Source organism: Pristis pectinata, chromosome 12 (assembly GCF_009764475.1).
Source record: "Pristis pectinata isolate sPriPec2 chromosome 12, sPriPec2.1.pri, whole genome shotgun sequence".
NCBI lineage: Eukaryota > Metazoa > Chordata > Chondrichthyes > Rhinopristiformes > Pristidae > Pristis > Pristis pectinata.
The window spans coordinates 44,041,251-44,057,001 of NC_067416.1; positions in this window are offsets into that span (position 1 = coordinate 44,041,251).

Sequence of the window (15,751 nt, forward strand, 5' to 3'; positions counted from 1 at the left end):
CTTGAATGCCTCTATTGTATTTGCCTCCACCACCACAGCGCATTCCAGTGTAAAAAACCTGCACAACACCACTGGTCACAGAGCTCCAGCCAGAATCAGTCCAATAGACCACTACTCTCTGCCTTCTATGGGCAATGCAATTCTGAATCCAACTGGCCCATGGATCCCATTCATCTTAATCTTCTGGATGAGCTTCCTATGAGGGACCTTGTTAAATGCCTTAATAAAATCAATGTAGACAACATCTACAGCTCTACCTTCACTAATTACCTTCATCTCCTCCTCAAAAAATTCAATCACGTTAGTGAGACACAAGTTTCCCCACACATAGCCATGCTGACTGTCCCTAATTAGGGCATAGCTTTCAAAATGCTCATAAATCCTATCTCTAATAATCGTATCCAATAGCTTCCCTTCCACTGACATGAGACTTGCCAGTTTATAGTTTCCAGGATTATCCCTATTTCCCTTTTTGAATAATGGAATGACATTATCTACTCACCAGTCCTCTGGGACCTTGCCTATAGCTAGAGAAGATATGGAGATCTTGGTCGAGGCCCCAGCAATCTCATCTCTTGCCTCTCTCAATAACCTCAATAACCTCCAAGTACATGTTCCGTCCTTTATCCTTATGGTCCTACCCGTTTCCTAGTTCTCTTCTTGCTCTCGATGTATGTATAGAATGCCTTGGGATTCTCTTTAATCCTAATTGCCAAGGACTTTTCATGGCCCCTCCTGGTTCTCCTAATTCCCTTCATGGGTTCTGTTCTGGCTTCTTTATATTCCTCAAGGGCTCTGTTTGATTTTGGCTTACTCAAACTTACATTTGCTGCCTTTTTCTTCTTGACTAAATTTACCACTTCTCTCATCATCCAAGGTTCCCTTACCTTGCCATCCTTGTCCTTCCTTATCACTGGAACATACCTGTCCTGAACTCCGTGCATTTGTTCTTCAACACTCTCCACTTGTCAGTTGTCAACTTGCCCAGAAACAGCTCATCGCAATTAACTCAATAGTCTCATAATTTGCCCTGCTCCAATTTAATACTCTCCCGCAAGGTCCATACTTATCCTTATCTATAGCTATCTTAAAACTTAAGGAGTTGTGGTCACTGTCCCCTAAGTGTTCTCCCACTGAAAGTTCAGTCACCTGGCCAGGCTCGTTACCCAACACCAGATCCAGTAAGGCCCCTCCTCTAATTGGACAATCTACGTATTGATTTAAGAAACCCTCCTGGAAGCACCTAACAAATTCTACCCTGTCTAAACCTCTTGCACAAAGAGGTTCCAGTCTATGCACCCACTACAACAACACTATTGTTTTTACGCCTTTCCCTAATCTGCCCGCATATCTGTTTCTCAATGTCCCGGTGCCTACTGGGGGGTCTGTCATATAATCCCATCAGAGTGATTGCACCCTCCTTATTTTTGAGTTCTACCCATATGGATTTAGTGGATGAGCCCTCCATTATATCCCCTCTGAGTGCAGATGTGATATTGTCCCTGATTAACTGCGCAACTCCCCACCCGCCCCCCCCCCAGCTCCACCCGTTTACCTCCTTATCTATTTTTTCTGAAACATCAAAACCCTGGAACATTAAGCCGTCCCTGTCCTCCTCTCAACCAAGTCTTCGTTGTAGCCACAACATCACAGTTCCATTTTCCTTAATCTTCTCTGTCAAAGTTCTCCATGCCACCTTTTTGCCCTCCTAATTTCCTTCTTGAGTACACTTCTGCATCCCTTATACTCATCCAGGGACTCAATTGATCCCATCTTCCTTTACCTGAGCTATACCTCCTTTCTCTGGCCAGGCCCTCAATGTCCCTCATCATCCAGCCAGCCTACCACCCTTGCTCTTCACTCTGAAAGGAACATGCAGTCCTTGAGCTCTCATTGTCTCACCAGTAAAAGTGTCCCACTTGTCTGTGGTCCCTTTGCCCACAGACAACCTACTCCAATCAACCTTTGCAAGCTCCTGTCTCATACCATCAAAGTTCATCTTGTGCCAATTTAGAACTTGAACCTGTGGACAAGTTTTGTCCCTCTCCATAACTAGTTTAAAAATCATAGAAATATGGTTACTGATCCCGAAGTGTTCCCCACTGTCACCTCAGTCTTAATGCTTAACGCTGATTAATTAATTAAAGCCAACGGTACCACAAAGAATCTTCAATGCGTCAAACAGGCTAAGAGGATGTTTACAATGTTTACTGGATGCGTTTCATTCCACTGCCATTATCTAAAATAAATCTACGCAGTTACTGGTTCAAAGAACTTCACTTTATGTATTTAATGGTTCTGAATGTTCGTAACCTGCATTTGATTGTTCAACTTCCTCAATGCTTCCAAAATGCTAAATTGGCATTTGCAATGTAAGCTGAATATGTTTCATTCCACTGCCATTGTCTGAAATAAAATAATGAAGTAACTAGTTGCAAAGTAACTTACTTGATGCATGTAATGGTTCTGAATAATTTGATTGTACATCTTATTCCTAATTAGTTAGAACCAATGGTATTACAAAGAAGCATCAATGCTTCAAACAGGCCAAATGATAAATTGGTAAATTGTCACATGTACTGAGGTCGAGTGACAAACTTGCCATCTGTACAGATCAATTCATTACAACAGTGCATAGGGGTTGTACAAGGTAAAACAATAACTGTGCAGAATGAAGTATTATAGTACAGAGAAACTGCAGTGCAGGTGAACAATAAGGTGCAAGGTCATAATGAGGTATATTATGAGGTCAAGAGTCCATTTTATCATACCAGCGAACCATTCAATAGTCTTATAACAGCGGGATAGAAGCTGCTCTTGAGCCTGGAGAAGAGAGAATGACCAGGGTGGGTGGGATCTTTGATTATGCTGGCTGCTTTACCAAGGCAGTGAGAACTGTGGACAGTCCATGGAGGGGAGGCTCTTTTCCATGATGTGCTGAGCTGTGTCCACGACTCTCTGCAGTTTCTTGCAGTCATGGGCAGAGCAGCTGCCAGACCAATCTGTGATGCATCCATATAGGATGCTTTCTATGGTGGGTCTATAAAAGTTGGTGAGTGTCAAATGGGTCATGCCAATTTTTTTTTAGTTCCTGAGGAAGCTTTCTTGGTGCTTTCTTGGCCATGGAGTCAATCTGGTTGGATCTGGACAGGCTATTGGTGATGTTCGATTTCGAGTAGGAGTCTACTCGAAACTCTCAACTCTCTCCACCTCTGCACAGTTGTTGTGAACAGGGGCATGTGCACCACCCCCTTTCTGAAGTCCAGCTCTTCTGTTTTGCTGACATTGAGGGAAAGATTATTGTCATGACACCATATCTCTGGGCTCTTTGTCTCCGTCCTGTACTCTGACATCATAGAACAATGTTGTGCCGAACTTTAAACCTCGTCTAAGACTATCTAATCCCTTCCTCCCACATATCCCCCTATTTTAAATTCCTCCATATGCTTATCTAGTAATCTCTTGAATTTGACCAAAGTACCTGCCTCCACCACTGCCCCAGGCAGCACATTCCGTGCCCCAACCACTTTCTGAGTAAAAAACCTTCCTCTGATATCTCCCTTGAACTTCCCACCCATTACTTTAAAGCCATGCCCTCTTGTACTGAGCATTGGTGCTCTGGGAAAGAGGTGCTGGCTGTCCATCATTATTTGACATATGACCCACTGTGAACCTGTAGATGGAGTTAGAGCAGAATCTGGCCATCCAGTCGTTAGTGTATGGGAAGTAGAGTAGGGGGTTGAGGACGCAGCCTTGTGGGCCACCAATGTTGAGAATAATCATGGTGGAGGTGTTGCTGCCTATCCTCACTGATTGTGGTCTGCTGGTCAGGAAGCCAAGGATTCTGTTGCAAAGGGAGGAGTTGAGTCCCAGGTTTAGGCATTTGGTCCCAGGTTTAGGAGTTTGCTTGGAATTATAGTATTGAAGGTGGAGCTGTGGTCAGTAAACAATAGTCAAACATAAGGGGTCTTTACTGTCCATATGCTCCAGAGATGAGTGTAGGGCCAGGGAGATGGTGTCTGCTGTCTGCTGTAGATCTGTTTCAGTGGTAGGCAAATTGCAGTGGGTCGAGACTGTCTGGGAGCCTGGAGTTAATACGTGCTATATGTCTAGCCTCTTGCTAGACATCAGAGCCACCGGGCAGTAGAGATTAAGGCACGTTACTTTGTTTTTTCTTAGGTACCAAGATGATAATCGTCATCTCAAAGCAGGTGGGAACCTCAGATTGAAGCAGGGAGAGGTTACAAATGTCTGCAAATGGGTGTTTGCAATGTAGACTGGGCATGTTTCTTTATATGGTTATTGGCATTATCTAGTATAAAGCTTGTGAATCATTTGCAGACCTGGATTTGATTGGAATTGGTTTATTATTGTCACTTGTACCGAAGTACAGGGAAAAATATTGCCTTCCATACCATTCATACAGATCAATTGATTACAGAGTGCATTGAGGTAGTACAAGGTAAAACAATAGAGAATGCAGAGTAAAGTGTCACAGCTACAGAGATATGCAGTGCAGGTAGACAATAAGGTGCAAGATCATAACGAGGTAAATTATGAGGTCAAGAGTCCATTTTATTGTACTAGGGAATCATCCAATAGTCTTATAACAGTGGGATAGATGCTGTCCTTGAGTCTGGTTGTATGTGCTTTCAAGCTTCTGTAACTTCTGCCAGATGGGAGAGGGGGGAAGAGAGAATGTCGGGAGTGGGAGGGGTCTTTGATTATCTGGCTGCTTTACGAAGCAGCAAAAATGGACAGAGTCAATGGAAGGGAGTCTGGTTTCCATGATGTGCTGATCTGTGTCCACAACTCTCTGCAGTTTCTTGCGGTCCTGGGCAGAGTAGTTGCCATACCAAGTCATGATGCATCCAGATATGATGTTTTCTATGGTGCATCGATAAAAGTTGGTAACTATCAAAGGGAACATGCCAGATTGTACATCTTAATCCTGATTAGTTAGAGCCAATGGTATCACAAAGAATCCTCAGTGCTTCAAGCAGGCTAAATGGGAGTTTGCATCGTAGACTAGACATGCTTCATTCTACTGCAATTATCTAAAATAAAACAATGAAGTAACTGGTTATGAAGTACTTTATTTTAGGAATTTAATGGATCTGGATCATTTGGTAACCCCCACTTGATTGCTGAACTTAATGCTGATTAGTTGGGCCAACAGTATCACAAAGGATCCTCAATGCTTCAAACAGGCTAAACGGGTGTTTGTAACATAGACTGGATATCTTTCATTCCACTGGTATTGTCTCAAATAAAACAATGAAGTAACTGGGTGTCAAATACTTCATTTTACATCATGAATCATTTGCTAACACTCGTTTGATTTTGCAACTTAATCCTGATTAGTTTGAGCCAACGGTATCATAAATTAGAGGCAAACATGTCACAATTACTTAGAGCCAATAGTATCTTAGCCAATGGCAGGATACAGATGCTGCAGGTGTGACAGAAGTGAAGGTAAGAGAGGAGGGGGAGTTGCCTTCTTTATGAAAGGGGACATAATGGTACTTAAATTAAATTCTTAAATTTTAAATTTTATTTACAGCATGGTAACAGGCCCTTCCGGCCCAACGAGTCCGCGCCGCCCATTTTAAACCCAAATTAACCTACCCATACATCTTTGCAATGTGGGAGGAAACCAGAGCACCCGGAGGAACCCACGCAGACACGGGAGAACGTACAGACTCCTTACAGACAGCGACAGGAATCGAACCCTGATCGCTGGCGCTGTAATAGCGTCGCGCTAACTGCTACGCTACCATGCCCGGGAATCATCCAATGAGGCCATATGGGAAGAACTTAAAAATAGATGGCAGATGTTCACTCTCATAGGATTGTATTACATTCCTCCCAATAGACAGTGGAAATTGTAAGAGCAGATATGTAGAGTTTGCAGCTTGTTGTAAGTATGATAGGATAGTATTAGTGGGAAATTTTAACTCCCTGATAGTGACTGAGCCAACCAGAGTGTGAAAAGCTTGGACAGAATGGAATTTGTGAAATATGTCCAAGAAAGCTTCCTTAATCAATAATATAGAGGGACCTCCTTGAGAGGCTGCAAAGCTGAACCTCCTCCAAGGGAATGAGGTAGGGTAAGTGGCAGAAGTATCTGTTGGCAAGCACTTTGGGGAGGTGACCACAATTCTACTGGTTTTAAAATAGTTATGGAGAAGGCTAAGTCTGCTTCACAGGTTCAGGTCTCGAACTGAAGCAGAGCAAATTTTGGAGCCATTAGGTGGGATCTTGCAGTGGTTGATTGGGCGAGATTGTGTACAGGGAAAAGAGGTCTTTAAAAGTGTTACCTCAAGGGTTCAGGGCCTGCATGCTCCTGTTAAGGTGAAGGACAAGGCTGGCAGGTTTCAGGAACCCTGGATACCAGAAGATACTGAGGCTTTGCTTAAGGAAAAGAGGGAGGCATACACTGTACATAAGCAATTGGGAACTAGTGAATCTCTTGACGACTGCAAGAAATGTAGGAGTGCACTTAAGAGAGAAGTTAGGTGGGCAAAAAGAGGATATAGGAAGAATATGGCAGGCAAGGTGAGGCGAAATCCCAAGAGCTTCTATAGGTATATTAAGAGTAAAAGGGTTGGTAGGGAGAGAAAAGGTCCACCTAAACATTGACATGGCTGCCTGTGTCTGGAACCAAAGGAAAAAGATTTTTAATGAATATTTCTTGTCAGCTTTCAGAAGTTAAGGAAATGGCAGAAATAGTGGTGTTATCTTGCACCACATATGAATTAGGAGGGAGGAGGTATTGGAGGCCTTGAGGTGCAATAAGATGGATAAATCCCCAGGGCCTCAGCTGTTGCATTTTCAGACCTTGTGGGAAGCTAGAGAGGGAATTGCAGAGGTCCCGGCAGAGCTTTTTGCTTCATCTCTGGCCACAGGTGAAGTTCCAGAGGACTGGAGAGTAGCTAATGTGATACCATTTTTAAGAAAAGGATAGCAAAAACAAGCCAGGAAACTACAGGCCAGTGAGTCTGACATCAGTGTGGGGGGTGGGGGTAAATTGCTGGAGGATCTACCAACATTTGGAGAGACAAGGTCTGATTTGGGACAGTCAGCATGGCTTTGTGTGTGGGAAGTCATGTCTGAGAAATTTCTTGGAGTTTTTGAGGAGGTAACCAACAAGTAGATGAGGGTAGGGCAATGGATGTTGTCTGTATGGTCTTTACCAAGGCCTTTGACAAAGTACCTCATAGCAGGCTAATCTAGAAGGTTAGATCGCATGGGATCCGGGAAAGATAGCAGATTGGATTCATAATTGGCTCAGTGGTAGGAAGCAGAGGGTGATGGTCGAGGGTTGTTTCTCAGACTGGAAGCCTGTGTCTAATGATGTGTCACAGAGGTCAGTGCTGGAACTTTTGTTGTTTGTAATTTATATAAATGATTTGCATGTGAATGTACAAGGCATGGTTAGTGAGTTTGCAGATGATACTAAAATAGGTGGTGTTGTAGATAGTGAAGCAGGCTGTGAAAAATTACAGGGGGATCCTGATCATCTAGGTATGTGGGCTGAGGATTGGCAAATGGCTTTCAGTGCAAATAAATGTGAGGTACTGAATTTTGGGAAATCAAACTCAGAGTAGGACTTGTCATTGAGTCATACAGTATGGAAACAGGCCCTTTGGCCCAACTCACCCATGCCAACTGTTGCCCAGCGAGCTTGTCCTATCTGCCCGTGTTTGGCTCTTAGCCCCCCCAAACCCCTCCTGTCTGTGTACTTATGCAGATGGCTTTTAAATGTTGCTAATGTGCGCACTTCAACAATTATTTCTGGCAGCTCTTTCCAAATACACACAATCCTTTGCATGAAGAAGCTGCCCCTGATGTCCCTTTCAAATCTCTCACTTCTGAACTTAACCTATGCTCTCTTGTCTTTAGCACCCCCCCTCCCTAGGTAAAAGCCTATGTGCTTTCACCCTGTCTATGCCCCTCAAGATTTTATGTACCTTTATCAAGCCACCCCTCAATCTCCTACATCCCAGGGAATAAAGTCCTTATATAGTGAATAGAAGGGCCTTGGGGAGTGTAATGGAACAGAGAGACCTATGGAACAACAAGTCCATAGTTCACTGAAAAAAGCATCACAGGTAGATAGGTGGTGAAGAAGGAGTTGGTAATTATGATGCAGTTATACAAAATGTTGGTGAAGCTGCACATGTATTGTGTACAGTTTTGGTCACCCTGTTATGGGAAAGATGTTATTAAACTAGAAAGAGTACGGAAAAGACTTAATAGGATGTTGCCTGGACTTAGGGGCCTGAGTTATGAGGAGAGGTTGCATAGACTATATTCGCTGGAACATAGGCAATTGAAGGGAGACCTAATAGAGGTATACAAGATCATGAGGGGCATAGGCAGGGTGAAAGCACATTGTCTTTTTCCCCAGAGAGAGGCTGCTCAAAGCAAGTGGGCATAGATTTAAGATCAGAGGCAAAAGATTTAAATGGTACATCAGGGACAGCTTCTTCATGCAAAACTTGGTGCATATTTGGATGAGCAGGGACAGGAGGGGTTCAGAGGGCTATCGGCCAAATGTGGGCAGACAGGACTAGCTCGCTGGACAACACAGTCAGCATGGATGAGTTGGGCCAAAGGCCTGTTTCCGCACTGGATGACTTCAAAGAATCTTCAATGCTTCAAACATGTGAAGTGAATGTTTGCAATGTAGACTGCATATGTTTCATTCCACTGCCATTATCTAAAATTAAATAATGAAGTAACTGCTTGTTAAAAACTTTATTGTATGTACGTAATGGTTCTGAACCATTTGGTAACCTTCATTTGATTGTAGAATTTAATCCTGATTAGGTAGAGCCAACAGTATCACAAAGAATCCTCAATGCTTCAAACAGGCTAAATGGGTGGTTGAAAGGTAGACTATATGTTTCATTCCACTGCCATTGTCTAAAATTAAACAATAAAGTAACTGCTTGTAAAAAGACGTTATGTATTTAACAGTGCTGAATCATTTGGTATCCTTCATTTGATTGCACAACTTAATCCTGATTAGTTCAAGTCAACAGTCTCGCAAAGAATGCTTGGATAGTTCGAAAACGGAGGTTACACTAAGTTAAAGGCCATTGAATCTAACATTTCTTCTTCATACAGCAAATGCTAAATTGTGTGTTCTGAAAATGGTAGGCAACTTTGTGAAATGTTTGAACTCATCTAAACAGGATTATGTGTTAAAAAGAAATAAATGTTTCCAAGTCATTCAGAATCATGTTTTACCCAACATAGAATAGTTGAGAAAATTGTATCTAGAAGTTGCATTATGTTAAAGATCTTTGAATGAACCAAATGTTCTTAATATTGCATGTGCCCATTTCGGTGCTTTGAAGAACATAGGCAAATTTGTGATGCAGTTGAGTTCAACAAAACAGGGTTAAGGATTACAAAGAAATAAACATTTCCATTTCATTCAGAATCATGTTTTACATAAAACAGAATAGTTTAGTAAGGATATCTAAAAAAATGAAGTAACAGGTTGTAAGTTATTTTATTTTATGTAATGAATGGTTCTGAATCATTTGGTAAACTTCATTTAATTTTACAACTTTATCTTGATTAGTTAAAACCAATGCCCTCACAAAGAATAGTCAATGCTTCAAACAAGCTAAATGGGTGTTTGTAATGTAGACTGCTTATGTTTCATTCCACTGCCATTATTTGAAATAAAACAATGATGTAACTGCTTGCAAAGTTCTTTATTTTTTGTAATAAACAATTTTGAATAATTCAGTAAACTCCATTTGCATATACAGCTTAATTCTGATTAGCTGAAGTCAATAGCATCACAAGAATTCCTCAATGCTTCACAGAGGCTAAATGGGTGTTTTAACAAAGTTGCCATTCTTCTTCAAAACACCCACTTTGTCATTTGCAACATGAAGAACAATTTTTTTTCACTCAATAGCCTTTAAATTACTATAACCTGTAGATACATGTTTCTCAACCATTCTATCTTATGTAAAACACTATACCGAATCACCTGGACACATTTCTTTGTAACACTTAACTCCGTTTAGTTAAGTTCAACTGTATCACAAATTACAAACAATCTGCTGGAAGAACTCCAGATTCCAGCATCTACAGTCTCTTGTGTCTCAAAGTTGTATCACAAAGTTGCCCACCCAATTGGTCAATTGCTATATGAAGAACAATTGTTTTATTCAATGGCATTTAACTTATTATAACTTGTACATACACATTTCTGAATATTTCTATATTATATGAAATAGAATTCTGAATCACGATTCTGAATCTCTTGGAAACACTCATTTCTTTGCAACACTTAACTATGTTTCATTAAGCTCAATCATGTTACAAAATTGCTTATCTTCTTCAAATCATGCAATTTGGCATTTGTGACATGAAGAAGAATTGTTTCACTCAACAGCCTTTAATGTAATTTGTAGATACATGTTTCTAAACCATATTATATCATGTAAAACATGATTCTGCATCACTTGGAAACTTTTATTTCTTCCTAATACTTAACCCTGTTTAGTTCAGCTACACAGTATCACAAAAATGCCTGCCTTCTTCAAAATACCTAATTGTTCATTTGCAATACGAACAACTGTTACATTCAAAGATCTTTAATTTAATTTAACTTGTACATACTTGTTTCCAAACATTTCTATGTTATGTAAAACATGATGCAGAATCATTTGGAAACGTTCATTTCTTTTTAACACTTAAACCTGTTAAGCTCAACTGTATCACAAAGTTGCTCACTTCCTTCAAAATACCCACTTTGGCATTTGCAACATGAAGAAGTATTTTTTGTATTCAATGACCTTTAACACAATGAAATTTATAGATGCATGTTTCTGACCTAGTCTATATTATGTAATACAAGATGATGAATCACTTGGAAATGTTTATTTCATTTTAACAATTAACCTTGTTTAGATAAGCTCAACTGTATCACAAAGTTCCTTGGCTTCTTCAAAACACCCAAACTGTCACTTGCAATAGGAAGCATTGTTTGATTCAATGGCCTTTAACTTAATGTAACTTGAATGGCTGTAAGCCATTTGTTTTATGTAAAAAAGTTTTTTTTTGAAGTCGCCAAGAAGGACAATGAGGGGAGGATGATTGATGTAGTCTCCATATACATCAGTAAGACCTATGAGAAGGTTCTGCATGATAGGCTGCTGTGAAAAGTTTAATCACATGGGATCAAGGAAGAGTGAAATAATTGGATACACAATTGTCTAGATAGTAGAAGCAGAGTGTGATGGTGGAAGGTTGTTTTCTGGACTGGAGGCCCATGACTACTGATGTTCTCCAGAGGCCGGTATAGACCCCCTAATAGTCAATGGTAATTAGAGGAACAAATATGCAGGGAGATTGCAAAGAGTTGTCATAGCAGGGGATTTAAACTTTCTGAACAATAGACTGGGACTGCCATAGTTCTAAAGGCTTAGATGGGGTGGAATTTGTCAAGTGTATTCAGGAAAGTTTCCTCAGACACTAGGGAGAGGGTAAAGTTTGAACTAGTCTTGGGTAATAGGGCAGGACAAATGACTGAGGTGTAAGTGAGGGAGCACTTTGGGAGTAGTGATCACTGTTATATTAGTTTTAAATTGGTTGTGGACCAGATCTGTCCCTTTCCATAAGTTCTAAAATGGGGCATTGAAAATTTTGACAGTATTAGACAAGAACTTACAAAAATTGATTGAATTAAGTTGTTTGCAGGAAAAGGGATGTCTGGAAGAGGGAGGCTTTTAAAAGTGAGATAACGGGAGTTCAAGGTCTGCATGTTCCTGCGAGAATGAAGGGCAAGCTGACAGGAGTAGGGAGCCCTGGATGAGGAAAGGGCATGCAGGAGTATACTCAAGAAGAAAATCAGAAGGGCAAAAAGAGGGCATGAGAGCTCTGGCAGAGAAGATTGCGAATCCAAAAGAGATTGTATAATTATTTTGAGGGAAAAATTAGGGAGAAAATAGGGATCCTCAAAGACCAAAGTGGACATCTTTGTGTGGAGCTGCAGAATGAATATGTCTCCTGTTTTTACCGTGAAGGACATGAAGACTTTGGAACTCAAGACGTCTTGACGATAGTCCACATTACAGATGAGGAGGCCCTGAATGTCTTAAAATGGATGTAGGTAGATAAATCACTGGGGCCTGATCAGGTATATCCAAGAACACAGTGGGAAGCTAGAGCAGAAATTGCGGCAGCTCTGCCTAAGATATGTGCATCAACGTTAATGTCGGGTGAAGTTCCAGAAGATTGGATGGTAGCTAATTCAAATTGGTAAAAAAAAATTAGTAAATTGGTTTATTATTAGTTTATTGGAGAAAAGGTGGACGTCTTGAAGGGATTATCTACAAAGTCTTTGTGGGTGGAGGTTAGGAACAGGAAGGGGTCAATAACTCTACTGGGTGTTTTTTTATAGGCCACCCAATAGTAACAGGGATATCGAGGAGCACATAGGGAAACAGATCCTGGGAGGGTGTGAAAATAAGATTTTAATTTCCCAAATATCAATTGGCATCTCCCTAGAGCAAGGGGTTCAGATGGGGTGGAGTTTGTTAGGTGTGTTCAGGAAGGTTTTTTGACACAATATGTAGATAAGCCTACAAGAGGAGAGACTGTACTGGATTTGGTATTGGGAAATGAACCTGGTCAGGTGTCAGGTCTCTCAGTGGGAGAGCATTTTGGTGATAGAATTATGATCACTATGTCCTTTACAATAGCATTGGAAAGAGATAGGAACAGACAGATTAGAAAAGCCTTTAATTGGAGAAAGGGGAATTATGAGGCCCTCAGGCAAGAAATTGGAAGCTTAAATTGCGAAAAGATGTTCTCACGGAAGAGTACGGAAGAAATGTGGCAAATGTTCAGGGATATTTGTGTGGAGTTCTGCATAGGAATGTTCCAATGAGACAGGGAAGTTATGATAGGATACAAGAACTATGGTGTAAAAAGAAAAGAAAAGCTTACAATAGGTACAGAGAGCTCAGTAATGTTAGAGATCTGGAAGATTATAAGGCTAACATGAAGGAGTTTAAGGAGGAAATTAGGAGAGCCAGAAGGGGACATGAGAAGGCCTTGGCGGGCAGGATTAAGGAAAACCCCAAGGCATTCTACAAGTATGTGAAGAACAAGAGGATAAGATGCAAAAGAATAGGACCTATCAAGTGTAACAGTGGGAAAGTGTATATGGATCCAGAAGAAATAGCAGAGGTACTTAATGAATACTTTACTTCAGTATTCACTTTGGAAAAAGATCTTGGTGATTGTAGTGATGACTTGCAGCAGACTGAAAAGCTTGAGCACGTAGATATTAAGAAAGAGGATGTGCTGGAGCTATTGGAAAGCATCAAGTTGGATAAGTCACCGGGACCAGATGAGATATACCCCAGGCTACCGTGGGAAGCGAAGGAGAAGATTGCTGAGCCTCTGGCGATGATCTTTGCATCATCAATGGAGAAGGGAGAGGTTCTGGAAGATTGGAGGGTTGTGGATGTTGTTCCTTTATTCAAGAAAGTGAGTAGAGATAGCCCAGGAAATTATAGACCAGTGAGTCTTACTTCAGTGGTTGGTAAGCTGATGGAAAAGATCCTGAGAGGCAGGATTTATGAACATTTGGAGAGGTATAATATGATTAGGAATAGTCAGAATGGCTTTGTCAAGGGCAAGTCCTGCCTTACGGGCCTGATCGAATTTTTTGAGGATGTGATTCAACACATTGATGAAGGAAGAGCAGTAGATGTAGTGTATATGGATTTCAGCAAGGCATTTGATAAGGTACCCCATGCAAGGCTTATTGAGAAAGTAAGGAGGCATGGGATCCAAGGGGACATTGCTTTGTGGATCAGGAACTGGCTGGCCCACAGAAGGCAAAGAGTGGTTGTTGATGGGTCATATTCTGCATGGAGGTCAGGGACCAGTGGTGTGCCTCAGGGATCTGTTCTGGGACCCTTACTCTTTGTGATTTTTATAAATGACCTGGATGAGGAAGTGGAGGGATGGGTTAGCAAGTTTGCTGATGACACAATGGTTGGAGGTGTTGTGGATACTATGGAGGGCTGTCAGAGGTTACAGTGGGACATAGATAGGATGCAAAACTGGGCTGAGAAATGGCAAATGGAGTTCAACCCAGATAAGTGTGAAGTAGTTCACTTTGGTAGGTCAAATATGATGGCAAAATATAGTAGTAATGGTAAGACTCTTGGCAGCGTGGAGGATCAGAGGGATCTTGGGGTCTGAGTCCATAGGATGCTCAAAGCAGCTGCACAGGTTGACTCTGTGGTTAAGAAGGCATATGATGTATTGTCCTTCATCAACCGTGGAATAGAATTTAGGAGCCAAGAGGTAATGTTGCAGCTATATAGGACCCTGGTCAGACCCCACTTGGAGTACTGTACTCAGTTCTGGTCACCTCACAACAGGAAGGATATGGAAGCCATAGAAAGGGTTCAGAGGAGATTTACAAGGATGTTGCCTGGTTTGGGGAGCATGCCTTATGAAAACAGGTTGAGTGAACTCGGCCTTTTCTCCTTGGAGCGGAGTAGGATGAGAGGTGACCTGATGGAGGTGTATAACTTGGTAAGAGGCATTGATTGTGTGGATAGTCAGAGGCTTTTTCCCAGGGCTAAAATGGTTGCCACAAGAGGACACAGGTTTAAGGTGCTGGGGAGTAGATATAGAGGAGATGTCAGGGGTAAGTTTTTTTTACTCAGAGAGTGGTGAGTGCGTGGAATGGGCTGCCAGCGGCAGTGGTGGAGGCGGATACAATAGGGTCTTTTAAGAGACTTTTGGGCGGGTACATGGAGCTTAGAAAAATAGAGGGTTATGGGTAGGCCTGGTAGTTTCTAAGGTAGGAACAGCACAGGAAGGTCCTGAATTGTGCTGTAGGATTTCTATGTTTCTATTATTGTCACGTGTGCTGAGGTACAGTGAAAAAATTTGTTTTGCATACTATCCATCCTGATCATCTCATTACAACAATGCATTGAGGTAGTACAAGGGAAAAAAATTAACAGAATGTAAAATAAAATGTTACAGTCATAGAGAAAGAAGGGCTGCAAAGAAAAACCTGCAAACTATGGACCAGTAATCCTAACATCTGAGGTGGGTAAGTAATTGGAGGGGATTCTGAGGGATAAGACATACACGCATTTGGAAAGACAGGGTTTGATTTGGGACAGTCAGCATGGCTTTGTGTATGGGAGTTCATGTCCCACAAACTTGATTGAATTTTTTGAAGAAGTAACCAAGAAGGTGGATGAGGGCAGGGTGGTAGATATAGTCTACATGGATTTCAGTCAGGTCTTTTATAAGGTTCTTGCTATGGAAAGTTTGATCTCATGATATCCTGGCTAATTGGATAAACAATTGGCTTGATGATAGGAAGCAGAGGACGATGATGTAAGGTTATTTTTCAGACTGGAGGCCATGAGTGGTGTGCCCTGGGGTCGGTGCTAGGCCCATTGCTATTTGTCATCTGTATCAATGATTTGGATGAGAATTACAAGGCATGGTTAGTAATTTTGCAAATGACACTAAAATTTATAGGGATTCTTAGAGAGTGAAGATGATTATCAGGAATTACTGAGGGATCTTGATCAGCTGGGAAAGTGGGCTGGGATTGACAAATTCAGATAAGCGTGAGGTGTTGCATTTTGAGAAGACAGATCAGGGTAGAACTTTCACAATGAACGGTAGGACCCTGGGGAGTGTTGTCTTCATAGGTCCATTTGTTCTA